This window comes from Leucoraja erinacea, chromosome 8 (assembly GCF_028641065.1).
Source record: "Leucoraja erinacea ecotype New England chromosome 8, Leri_hhj_1, whole genome shotgun sequence".
NCBI classification, from domain to species: domain Eukaryota; kingdom Metazoa; phylum Chordata; class Chondrichthyes; order Rajiformes; family Rajidae; genus Leucoraja; species Leucoraja erinaceus.
This window is the reverse complement of record NC_073384.1, coordinates 49,256,381-49,270,368: the sequence shown is the minus strand read 5'-3', so window position 1 is coordinate 49,270,368 and position 13,988 is coordinate 49,256,381. Positions and strand designations below refer to the sequence as shown.

Genomic DNA, 13,988 nt, shown 5'->3' with positions numbered 1-13,988 from the left:
TTTCAGCCCACCGAGTCCATGCCGACCAGCGATCCCCGAACACTATCATTATCCTACACACGAGGGACAATTTTATCGAAGCCAACAAGTCTGCACGAATGTGGGAAGAAACCTGATACCCAAATAAAACCCAAGGTCACGGGGGGAATGTACAAACTCCATACATAATTGTGATATTGCCAGATTTGTATAATTCAACCTACAAACATTTGTAGAGAGAAAAATGATATACCTGTGAGAGTTTTGTACCAATGCCTCTTTCCTGATGTTAAATCAGTACTTTTGTTTTGTATTTGACAGGCACAGCCTTCATTATAAGTGGTGAATTGTGGCCAGAAGAAGGCTTTGGGTACATTGGCCTTCATTAATTAGGGTACAGAATTTGGAAGTTGGGATGTTTTGTTACAATTGTACAAGACTTTGGTGAGGCTGTATTTAGAAAATTGTGTTCGGTTTTGGTCACCATGTTATAGGAAAAATATTGTTAAGCTGGGAAAAGTGCAGAGACCATATACAGGAATGTTGCCGGCACTTGAGGTCCTGAGCTGCAGGGAATGGTTGGGCAGACGAGGACTTTACTTCTTGGAGCACAGGAGGACAAGGAATGATCTTGTAGAGGTGTATATGTTAATGAGGGAAACAGATAGTGTAAATGCGCAAAGTTTAAAAAAAAAAAACTCAGAATAGGGAAATCAAAGATCAGGGAACATAAGTGTAAGAAGGAACTGCAGATGCTAGTTTAAACTGCAACTCCCTGCATACTGGGATCAGTCAGTCATCCCTGTCCCGCATGCAACTGGTCCAGAATGCTGCAGCCAGGCTCCTGACAGATACCGGGAAGAGGGACCATATTATTCCCATTCTGGCCTCTCTCCACTGGCTGCCAGTACGGTTCAGAGTTGATTTTAAGGTTCTCCTGTTTGTCTATAAAGCCCTAAACGGGCTTGCTGCCCCCTATATCACAGACCTCCTTACCCCTTACTCTACCTCCATGTCCCTCAGGTCGGCTGACTTGAGGCTCCTGGCTGTCCCGTGATCTAAAATTAAACTCGGGGGTGACCGTGCCTTTGCTGTTGTGGCCCCTAAACTGTGGAACAGCATCTCCCTCCCTATCAGATCTGCCCCCTCCATCGATTCTTTTAAGTCCAGGCTCAAAACTTATTTTTATTCACTAGCATTTGAATCCCCCTGATGTGGCTGATCTTTGTTTTGTGTCTTTGAGATATAGATATAGATATGCCATTTATTGTCACTATACATGTACAGTGAAACTGAAAGCTGCTCGTACTCAGTGCATACATACAATTTAGCACAAAAAACAAGAAACAGAAAAAACAAAAAACAGATTATTGAGCTGATTATTTGTACCTATGTACTGTGCGCATTCCTGTGTATGTCTATTTGTTTTGTGATTTTAGCTACCTGCCCTGGTCTGTACAGCACTTTGGTCTACATGGGTTGTTTTTTAAATGTGCTTTATAAATAAATTTGATTTGATTTGATTTGAAATTGGGCTGAAGGGCCTATTTCTGTGTTCAGCAACTCTCTCCGATGCTATGACTCGATGAGTGGGTTGCACCTCAATTGATTCTACTACGCTACTGCAACTTGCCTTCAGGAAGATAGACACAAAAAGCTGGAGTAACTCAGTGGGATAGGCAGCAACTCTGGATAGAAGGACTGGGTGACGTTTCAGGTCGAGATCCTTCTTCGGAAGTTAATTGGTGGTGGGAATTACTCTGCTGGAAGAGTTGCAAATTTCACCATATCCATTCCCGAACCAAGGCCTCAAAGCCTCTCCAATCTTGGTCACCAAATGATGTAAACTGCGGCCCAAACTGCGTACAGTACACTGCTAACCGTGGCATTTGTATACACTGGGAGGCTGAGATCCTGGTTACTGCAGTTCCCTTCATCAAATCATACGGGAGTTGCCAATGAAAAATCTAGAAGGCAAAGATACTGATCTCCCACATAACAATATCCCAACCATAACAAGGTCCTCTGAAGCCCAGGTTGATGTGGGTCACTCCTCGTATCTGAGGAGCCACTTTTCAGTGAAGACAAATATTGAAGTCGCTGCCTCCAAAGTGCTGGCATCAAGCTTATGGTTTACTGAGCCATAGTGATACTCATCCACCTGTGTGGAGACATGGCTGGTCTAGAATAGTATCCATTTATCCCACACCTGTTTCTGATGTAAATCAATTGTCTTTAAATTGTTCTTTCCTTTCACTGCCTTCTGTTCTCCAAAGCTATATCTATGACCTGGGTAGACACTGCCTTTACACCCTCCCCCTCTACCCCTCCCCATCCCCCCACCCTCCCTCCCCACCCCCCCCCCTCCCCCCTCCCCCCTCCCCATCCCCCTCTACCCCCCTCCCCATCCCCCTCTACCCCCTCCCCATCCCCCTCTACCCCCTCCCCCATCCCCCTCCCCCCCTCCCCATCCCCTCTACCCCCCCCCCCCCCTCTACCCCCTCCTCCCCCTCTACCCCCCCCCCCCCCCTCTTACCCCTCCCCATCCCTCTCTGCCCCATCCCCCCTATTCCTCTCTGCCCCCTCCCCATCCCTCTCTGCCCCATCCCCCCCCCCTGCCCCCCCCCTCCCCCCCTCTCAACCCCCCCCCCCCCCTCTCTGACCCCCCCCCCTCCCTCCTCTCTGCCCCTCCCCTCCCTTTTTGCCCCCCTCCCCCCTCCCTCCCTGCTCCCCCTTTTTGCTCCCCCTCTCTCCCCCCTCAACTCCCCCCCTCTCTGCCGAGGCCAAGACCGTAACATTTGTGTAGGAAGGAACTGCAGATACTGGATTATACCGAAGATAGACACAAAGTGATGAAATAACTCAGTGACTTAGGTAGACAGCATCTCTGGAGAAAAAGGATGGGTGGTGTTTCAGGGAGTCTGAAGAAGGGTTCCGACCTGAAACATCGCCCATCCTTTTTCACTAGAGATGCAACCTGGCCCGCTGAGTTACTCCAGCACTTTATGTCTATCCTTAGACCATAACATTTGTTTGCATAATCACACCGTATTTCACACAAAACCATAAGCCCAATGACTGCCTGGAAATAGAAAAGAAAGATAATTACAGCTTAGTTGTTTGTGTTTTAAAATGACCAAACTGCCAGCATTATAATGTTCTCCCAGCTGGGCGTGGTTCCACTTCTTCATTCTCCTTTTCCATAACCCTTAGACTCCCATTCCCAGCCTCGCTCCCCAATGTCATCCCCCGCAAGCACAAAAATGCTTGATATTCCGTACACTGACTAGTGATTATCCTCCTCACAGATGGAGCATTGTCAGTTGATTATGATGTTTGACATTGCAGTCAGCTGGGTTAAAATTAGCACTGTAGTAATATTGGTTCACAAGCCATGTGATTTATATTTCCAAAGGCCAAGGTTACAAATACTCCCATGAGGAATGAACCATTTCCTGCAAATCTGCAAACTGAAGTAAGGTCAGATTGCATCTGAATGGTTTTCCACATGCTTACAGACTCAGTCCATCTCTTGGACAAAGGATCGCAAAGCAGCTGAAAGGTATTAATATTCTGCTCACAACTTACTTGCTACAATCTCTTCAAGCATTTACCTACATTTTTATTTTATATATGTTGAACGGCTCTACAGGATATTATTTTATCTTGACATTTTTTTAAACCTTCTCCCAGGGCCTATTTCATATTTGTGAGGATGTTGAGAGGATTTTCGACCTGTTTCTAAGACTTACTATTATATCTGTGACTTAAATGCCAATCCTAAAAGGAGAAGGTTGATACAGTTTATGCATTTTTTTTGTAAGTTTAGTTTAGTTTAGAGGTGCAGCGCGGAAGCATTTCCTTCGGCCCACTGAGTCCGCGTTGACCAACGATTCCTGTGCGCTGGTACTATCTCACAAACTATTGACAATTTACAATTTTTACTGAAGCCAATTAATCTACAAACCGGTGCTTCTTTGCAGTGTGGGAGAAAACCGGAGTATCCAGAGAAAACCCACGTGATCACAGGGAGAACGTGCAAACTCAACACAGACAACCCCCCCTACTCAGGAACAAAATCGGGTATCTTGCACTGTAAGGCAGCAACTCTACCATTGTGTTACCGTGTCACTCCTAGGTAAGGAAGGAGCATAGAATGGTGGTTTGCCTACTTTTCTGCCAAGGTCAGGATAAAGTATACATCAGTTACATAATGAGTCAGCCGTGAAGATAAATTTGCTGCCGTGTGTTAATAAGAGGCTTAAAGTACACACAGAAACCAATGTAGAGCATGCCTTTACTTTCAGGGTCAGGTTATTGAGCCATGTTTCATAAAGTGTTTGCATAATCCAGACTGAATTTTGTGAAAACATCTTAATTGCATTCTTTCCCACATTTACCAGCAGATAATGCAAAATGTCTCCCTATGGACTGGTTCAGTATCGTGCATGTGTGCAGACAAGCCATAAAAATTCTGGCAATTTTGGTGCCACAATGCTGCACTATGACTTCCTTAAGGACAAATTAAGTGTTTGCAGATGTGTTGATGTAATGATATTGCATCACCACGTATATTTTTGCCACTTGTGCAGGATGTTTCTTTCCATCTTTCAAGTAGCACAAAATTCTGCTACTTTTATCATATGGTCAATTTTGGAAATTGTATCCTTGGTTTAAATCCCACCCGAGGATCCCAACCCTTTAACATTCTCCAGACCTAAAACCTTCCAAGAACATTGTATTCCTCTAATTCTGGCATTTGCAGCAAACCAAATTTCAATTTCCTTTCTCAAGCCAAGCTCAAAGCCCTGGAATAACTCAGCAGATCAGACAGCATCTGCGGAGAGCATGGATAGGCGCTGTTTTGGGCTGTAACCCATCTTCAGATTGATGGTAGTGGTGGGAGGGGGAGGGAGAGTGGGGGGGTAAAGCTGGAAAAGAGAGCCGGGGACGGGACAAAGCATGGCGAGAGATAGATGGATACGGGTGAGGAGGATTTGATTGGGAGATGGGTGGAGTAAGTGACAAATGCAAGAGATGATAAGGAGACAAAAGGGTGTCAGATAAAATGAAAAGTGAAATATAAAGCCTGAGGGAGGGATATAGGTGGAAAGGGATCGGGGAAGGGAAGAGGGGAGGGAGATGGTGGGAGAAATGGGTGTACATGGGTGTGTGTGGGGGTACAGGAAAGAGAGACTTTGGGGGGAAGGAAGTATTACTTAAATTGGAGAATTCACTGTTCATACCTTTGGGTTGTAAGCTACCCAAGCGGAATATGAGATGCTGTTCTCCCAGTTTGCTCGTCACTTCTTCCAACCCCACTCCTTTCTTCTTTCCATGGAGACCAGTCCCTCCACATGCCTTACTTCACTCATCCCTTCCCACGCAACACCTTCCCTCCACAGTATTTTCCCCTGCAATCGCAGCAGATGTAATGCATATCCCTACACCTGTCCCCACAGCTCTTCTGTCATCTCCATACAGGGACCCGTACATCAGCCCTTCCAGGTGAGACAGAGGTTCCCGTGCACCTCTTCAAACCTCAACTACAGAATCTGGTGTTCCCAAGGTGGCCTCTTTTACATCAGCGAGACCAAGTCCTCTGGCCACCAAAGACTGCTGGATCTCCCCATTGCTAACCATTTCAACTCCCTTTCCCATTTCCTTACCAATTGTTCTGTCCTTGGCCTCCTCCATTACCAGCATGAATCACATGCAAACGGGAGGCACAACACCTCAAATTCCGCTTTTGTACTTTATTCCCTTGCTTCTCTTTTTTCCTTTCTGTTGGTGCCTGCCACTTTCATTGCCTGGGTGCTAAATCCTGCAAATTATCCAACAACTTACTTTTGCAAATGGATCCTTGTACAAATTGAAGTCAGCTTTTGTTTGAAAGCCCTCGTATGAAGTGTGAAGTGCTTTCGGACACATTTTTGCCACTGATTAAATATGTTATATGTGCAAGTTGTCACAGAGTCATGATCATAGAGGCACATTATAGAAACGAGTCCTGGAGAAAAGGAAAAGGTGACGTTTCAGGTTGGAACCCTTATTCAAACAAAGATGGAGAAGCCCAGAACAAAACAGGGCCAGCAATAGATGACCTCAGGAAGGGCGGAGTCCATAATGGCCCACTGTTGGTTGGGTAGATGTGCTAACAATATTTGAGTTGTAGAACCCAGCGGTATGAATGTTGATATCCCTAATTTCAGGTAACTCCTGCATTCTCTCCACCTCCACTCTTGACATCCTACTAGTTCTACTGTCCCTATTCTTGTATCTCTGTTGTTAACACATCTTCCACAGCCAACAATGGGCCATTATTGACTCCACTCTTCCTGAGGTCATCTGTTACTGGCCTGTTTTGCACTGGCCTTCTATATCTTTCAGTCTGAAGAAGGTTTCCATTCCGAAACATCAACTTTTAATTTTCTCCAGGGATGCTGCCTGACTCCACACTGAGTACCTCCACAATTTTGTGTCTATCTTTAGTATAAACCAGCATCTGCAGTTCCTTCCTTCATATGGCAACAAGTCCTATTGAATCAGTAGTGACCATCATCACTAATCCTCCCTCAATCAATGCTATTTTTTATTCACCCATACACTAGCATTATACGATGCACTAGGGACGATTTACAATTTTACCAAAGCCAATTAAGCTACAAACCTGTACATCTTTGGAATGTGGGAGGAAACCAGAGCACCCAGCGAAAACCCAAGCGGTCACAGGGAGAATGTACAAACTCTGGATGGACAGCACCCGTAGTCAGGATCGAACCCGGTTCCCTAGTGCTCTGCCACTGAACCACTGAACCGCCTCCACACCTGATAAGCAGAAAGGATATAGACAAAATGTTGGAGTCTCAGCAGGAAAGTTGAGTTACTCCAGCATTTTGTGTCTCTCTTCGATGTAAACCATCATCTGTAGTTCCTTCTTACACAGGCAAAAAAATAGTTGTGAGCCATTTTCATAGCAATAATATTGTCTGGATATAAATAACTACTGTCTTTCCTGACACCATTCTTGTAAGCAATGTCCACGCTTGCATTTTATTTTGAAGCCAGTTTCTCCATTTGGTTTCATTGTTTCACACACACTTTCAGTGATGTAACATCAATTAGACTTCATCCCACTGGACTCAATTGGACCATTGATTAGAGTGAGAAACGCCAAACAGTAACACAAGCTTTGTTATACTCTGATGAATATTCTGAGAAACAGAATACTGTGAGGTGAGATTTAGGCAAGGATATGTAATCATTAGTGCCACACACACAAATCACTGCCTTTGGGAAACTGTAGAAGTAGTGTGGATGGTATGCATCATTGCATTGTTCCACTCTTCACTCCCACCCTGCATTTTGAATGATGCATCATAAACTAAGTTTGAGCAAATTCCCTCGTCTGATGTGAGTTTGTACCCTTTCTTATCATATCAGTTTTCAGAGTCCAATATGTTCTCAGCGTTCAGGTATTGATTTCATTGAGATGGCCTTTGGTTATAGAAAGGGTTTTGGTAGTGGAAGGGAGGTTTCACTTAGCTGACAGGAAAGTCATGTTTGTCTATTTATGTGTTCAATTTAATTTTCTTTGTATATCTTTAATCATACTGTCTATTCAAATCGTTTGCTATGCCGCTCTTCAAGGGAGATGCTAAATGCATTTTGTTGTCTCTGTACTGTACACTGACAATGACAATTAAAATTGAATCTGAATCTGAATCTGAATCTGACTGTCTGGTTCTCATCTCATCTGTGTCCATCTCAAGTACTTGAGACATTCTCTTTGGTAGACAAAACTGCTGGAGAAACTCAGCGGGTGAGGCAGCATCTATGGAGCGAAAGAAATAGGCAACGTTTCGGGTCGAGACCCTTCTACGGTATTTTTGTCTACCTTTTGGCTCGATTTTCCAGCATCTGCAGTTCCTTCTTAAACATGAGACACTCTCTTTGTTTAATTTACTTTAGTTGCGAGATACAGGGTAGAAACAGGCCCTTCTGTCCACTGAGTCTGCACTGACCAGTGAACCCTGTACATTAACACTATCCTGCACATACTAGGGACAATTTACAATCTTTACCGAAGCAAATTAACCTATAAACCTGTACGTCTTTGGAGTGTGGGAGGAAACCGGATCATCCCGGGAAAACTTATCCGTCCACGGGGTGAATGTACACACTTCACACAGACAGCAACCGTGGTCAGGATCAAACCTCGGTCTCTGACGCTGTAAGGCAGCAACTCTATCGTTGCACCACCATAGTTTTGTTCAGAATGGACCAACTTCAAGGCAGGGAACACGTTATGCTGCAAATCCACCAGCACAGGAGTTGCCCTGGGGCAATAAGATTTTCATTTGCAGTGTCATCTATGCAAGAATTCATGGGGCTTGAAGTTTTCAAGTATAATTAGAGTTTTAACTTGTTTTAAACTCAATGTATGCATTTGTGATAAATCACAGTCTCGTTTGATCCCAGCAGATTTATTCCACTCTGATGTAAAGACCAAAAGGCAATGCTAAAAGGATGTGAGTAAGGTGATCGGCACTCAGTATCTAATCTGTGTTGTGTCTATACTTTTGCACCCTATTTTCCAAGTCCCAACAGCATCAAAGCGTGGGCACACGTGTCATTATCTACAAAATGCCTTCCACACAGAAATGCTTGATTACTTGAAGGGACCAACATAGGAGACACATTGGGTTGTACATGAACTGGATTGATATGGTATTAAAAGACTGTGACTGTGATCTGGGAATAATGATATACTAAGCCACACACCTAATGTGTAGGAAGGAACTGCAGATACTAGTTTACACTGAAGTTAGACACAAAATGCTGGAGTAACTCAGTGGGTCAGGCAGCATCTCTGGGGAAAAGGAATAGGTGACGTTTCGGGTTGAGACCCTTCATCAGGCTGTCATACACCCGATGGTTGGTTAGATGAGTCAAGGAAAGACTGGTGCACGTATCACCTTATCATTTCTTGAGGCTGATAATTTCAAGCTGTAGCTGGACATTATCTTACAGTTGTCATTCTTTAATATTGACAACAAATCATATTAACAATGTGACACTAGACTAAAAGGAATTGAAATCCACATCTGCTCCAGTTCATTGTAGTTTAATCTGTAATACGCATTTCAAACATCAAAAGCAACATCATAAATGACCAGGGCAAGCAATTTATTTTTGCAAAACCTTTCAACTTGGAAACTCATGTCACTATATTAATGTTGTACAAATCTTGCATCAGCAAGAAGCAGTATTTATTATCAATGTTGTGTTTGCTGCTCCATCTGTTTGCAACGCAATAATCTGAATGTCAAATTTCTCTGAACTATTTAAGCATTTTTTTTCCTTTGAGTGTAATGGAAATGCAATAGCTAATTTGTTTTAACATATCAAAAATCCATTTGTAAAACAGCTCTTACGCTTTTATTGAGGGAGGCAATAATGTTTCACTTGGCACGCCTTGAAATGGCAATATTTGTGTAAAAGAACATTAAAGTCTTGGACTTGCTAGCTGTATTTACTTACGGGTAATACACACAAACCAAACGTGTAATGTGAAGACATGTGGTTCCAATCTTTACCATCCCACCATGTTGTAGGCTCAATGTTCCCATTTATTTCCCATGGGACATTAAACATTAGGTAGCACTGGGCACATTCTTAAAAGTACCACGATTGCTCAAGGCAACAGGAATTCCATTTACAGTGTGTGTATTTAAATATAGTAAAATTATGATCAATACTATATTTGTTTGCTGAGGAATATCTTGTTTGGGTGAGACTTCAAATATTATTAATACTGCATGCAGAAAACAGCAGATGTCTTTTGATGGGTTTATCGGGTTTATCAAGATTGGACAGACACTATAGGCAGCTTCAGACTGGATCAGACACTGCAGGATAAACTTTATGAGCCAATTTTGGTTTGAGAGGAAGAACATTTGCCTTATTGATTGCAAGCAATGTTTGCTACTTTCAGGATGTTATCTCTTTAAGGATTATGTCATGTGGCTAACTGCTCCCTGGATGCAACGGTGGTTTGCAGAAAATTTCCAGAGAGCCCTTGAGTAAATATTCACACTGGTTGAGTTCAACATGTTCTGTACGTTCTACAAAGCATCTCGTCAGATGCTGGGAACTCGCCGAAAATGATCACCGTTCACAGGAGGATTGGTCATCTGATATTATGGGCTTGATGGTATCATGGCAGAGAAGGACTCGTATTTCGTCCTGACCCATTTCATGAAGCAGGCATCCCATACAACTAAGGGCACAAAGCAAAGCACCAGAGTAACTCAACGGGTTGGGCAGCCTCTCTGGTGAACATGGACAGGTGAAGTTTCGGATCAGGATCTTTCTAAACACCCAAGAAGGTGATGGGTCTCAAAAAGTGTCCCGACCCGGAGCCACTGCCTGACCTACTTAGTTAAAACAGCACTTGATGTCCTTTTGTGTAAACCAGCATCTGCAGTTCCTTGTTTCCCCCATACAAGTAGGCAGTGCTCCAGTACTCATTCTCACTATAAGCTAGAACACTGTCCAATTCTCAGATACCCCATTGCAGACATTGGACTTTGTCAATGGAACTGGTGCGCTGCAATACTGAGAACGATATTCTGCACTTTGTATATTCCTCTTTGCTCTACCAGTTGTACTTGAGTTCAGCTTGATTGTAATTATGTATAGTAGTATTTGTTCTGATAGCATGCAAACCAAACGTTTCACTGTACATCAGTGTATGCGACAATAATAAACTGAAAACAAATCTGAAAAGACTAAAAAAAACATCAGGACTCAGTACAAACTTCCTGAAAGCAGTTGTGGGCTAGAACTGTTATGAAGTTGCTCAATCTCTACGTGTAAAGTCCCTAAATAGTTTATGGCATTTCTCCAGGAATTCCATGCACTTTCAGCCAAAGTAAGTACTGGGGATATCAAGAACCACCCACAATCACCACCACCAGTGCCTTATGTCCCCACCCTCACCCACTCAAGAACTTCCACTTTAATCTTCAGAGAGGAACTACATGTTGCGAGCAGGGTGGGGATTTCAGAATGATCTGAACAAATTATTAGTAGTATGCATAAATTATCAAAAACAAGATCAAGGAAGCAAAAGAGCTAAATGCGTAGAATCCACTGGAAGCAGCAATTTAGAGTACCTATGAAGTGGACTTGTTAAAGCTGGTGGTGTTAGGAGAAATGTTGCTACATTTGTGTGCCAGAAGAGCAAGCCTAGTGCATGCCTATTAAAGGAGGCTGTATAATTGGTGTGGAAAATTTGTGACATAAAAGGAGGCCATTCATCCCATCATGTCGGTGACTGTGTTCATGGCATGTTGGTTTTCCTGGAGCCTACCCTTAATCCCAAGGCTTATTTCTTTTGTTACAGTGACCAGTCTACCTCCTTGGCCTCACTACAATCTTCACCATGGATGATCAGGTTATTTTCCCTCAGGACTTTCTTCCATGGTTTAGTTCAATGAAACAGCTCAAGTGGAGGCACAAGATATTGGAATCATAAGCAAAACATAGAGTTTGCGGGATCGCTTTTCGGCGCGGACTCGGTGGGCTGAAGGGCCTGATTCCGCGCTGTATCTCTAAACTAAGCTAAACTAAAGAAAGTGCTGGACTGACTCAGTGTGTCAGGCAGCATCTGTGGAGGCAATGGGCATGCAGCGTTTCATATCTGGACCCTTCTTCAGCCAGCCAGACTCGCACACATTTGGAGAATCATGATGCATAACACAAAGGGTTAAAAATTAAAGATAGACACAAAATGCTGGAGTAACTCAGCGGGACAGGCAGCATCTCTGGAGAGAAAGAATGGGTGATGTTTCTGGACGAGACCCTTCTCAGACTAAAATTTAAGGCCCAGAAGATTTCTACAAATTCTGATACTTTACAGTAGGTTTGGTCTTTTTTTTTAAACTAATAGTGATGCACACAGCAAACTTTATTGTAACTACCTACTACTTTTATGAATCAGATGTCTGGTCAGTTTTTCAGAGCAGAATGCAAATCCTTCAGGGGAAATTCCATTTACTTATTGGCAGGACTAAAGAGGAAATAGATCACACTGTGAAAAGATACTGTTCTTCGGTGGAAACATTGCAGACAATGGGGATCATATGTTTTTGATATTTCAGCTCACAATAGATGCATTTTTTGCTGTGATTTCATACTTGGCCTCAATTCTATTTTTGTAAATTCGTCTCCATTTTGTGAATTATATATATTTTTTTCTATTTCAGTCCACATATCACTCCCTGTGTTGAAAGTGGAGGGGACTAACCCTCTTCTCTCAGGCACTGCTGGAACTGTTGCTAGGCAACCACAGGATGGGGCCTGAAGCCGCTCACCTCTTTCTTTGCCCTTGGGCAGGTACACTGGAGATAGCCACGGAAAGCTTAGGGATTCAGCAAGAAATAATCCAGGTGTTAACATGCTGCACACACTGTATCCATTCTACCTCCTCCAGAACTACAGTAACCTCTGTACCCAATGTATCCCCTGAACCTCTGCACCCCCTGGAGCCATTGTGCCCATTACACCCAGCTGTTATCAGGCAACTGACCATCCTATCAACCAGATAGTAGTTCTGAGCTACTATCAACCTCACTGGAGTCTTTAATTAGACTTTGCTGGACTTTATTGTGCACTAAAGTTTATCATGCATCCGTACACTGTGGACGGCTTAATTTTAATCATGTTTGTCTTTCTGCTGACTGGCTAGCACGTAACAAAATCTTTTCACTGTACCTCGGTTCACATGCCAATAAACTGAACTCAACTCCAACTCCAACTCCCTCTACCTCTGTAGCCACTGTATCCCCTGAACCACTGCACCCCTATACCACTGTACCCCCTGAATCCCCTGTACCCACATCCCCTGGACCACTGCACCCTCTGTACAGGCTATGCCCACACTTTCCCCTATATTCACTGAAACCCTGTACCTCTATATCAATTGTGGCTGCTGAACCATTGTACCCCCGTATCCTATGTACCTACTGTATCCATGGACCATTGCACCCCTGTGCCCTTTGTACTCCCAATATTCACTGCACTCTTGTACCTTTACATCCATTGTAGTCCGTGAACCATTGTACCCTTGTACCCACCTCTGTACCGCTGGATGCACTGTTCACTTGTACTGCTGAAGCCACTATCCCAAGTGTTCTCATTGTAGCCTTGATACCTATTGTACCCACTCTCTGTATGTCTGTAGTCACTGTAGCCACTTGACCTACTGTAACAATGAGCTGCTAATCCATGTCCATAGTATGCAACATTTCTCTTTCTTCTCTCTTTCTCCTCCTGCCATTGAGCACATCAGGTTCGAAAGGCGGTGGGATGGGGCAGAGGATGGTATCTTAACTGCAAGCACAGAGGGGAGTACAACTGATGGCCAATACTCAGACCTCCATTTTGTTCCAGTGGCCACGGAGGGATTTCTGCCCTGTAACTTCTTGCACGGGTACATTACAAGTATTGCTGAATTATTCTTCATATGCGTCAGGCAATATTATTTACCTGTATGTGGCATGTAGCACAGGCTTCACCTCACTCAAACACAGAAAGGGCTTTTAGAGGGAGATGTCAACTAAGAAACATAGCTGACTGGCACTCTGGTAAAGTTACTATGACCCATGGCTACAATCAATAAGTGTCCTGACCTGAAACATCGCCTGTCCATTCCCTCCACAGATGTTGCCTAAATCTAGCAATGTTACAAAATTTTGAGATTAAAAAAATCAAGTCTGCAATTTATCCCATCAGATAAAGCATAACAATAAGTTTAATTTGACACCTAATTCACTTTCATATCTCAAGTAATAAAAAGGTTATGGCCATTTTCATACTCAGAAATTAGCATCTTGTTCCCTATTGATTTTCTATGGACATAACAAAAAAGCTGTGATCGAGGACAGTCAAAAGCCCATAACTTTCTTAAAAATTAAGAGAACTGAATGAAATTTTCAGTTATC

The 13,988-nt window shown here is 43.4% G+C and overlaps 1 pseudogene; it reads right to left on the bottom strand.

The window, feature by feature from the left end:
• Nucleotides 1–2,026: 2,026 nt before the first annotated feature.
• Nucleotides 2,027–13,988, bottom strand: part of LOC129699878 (U5 small nuclear ribonucleoprotein 40 kDa protein-like) — a 37,780-nt pseudogene continuing 25,818 nt past the window's right edge.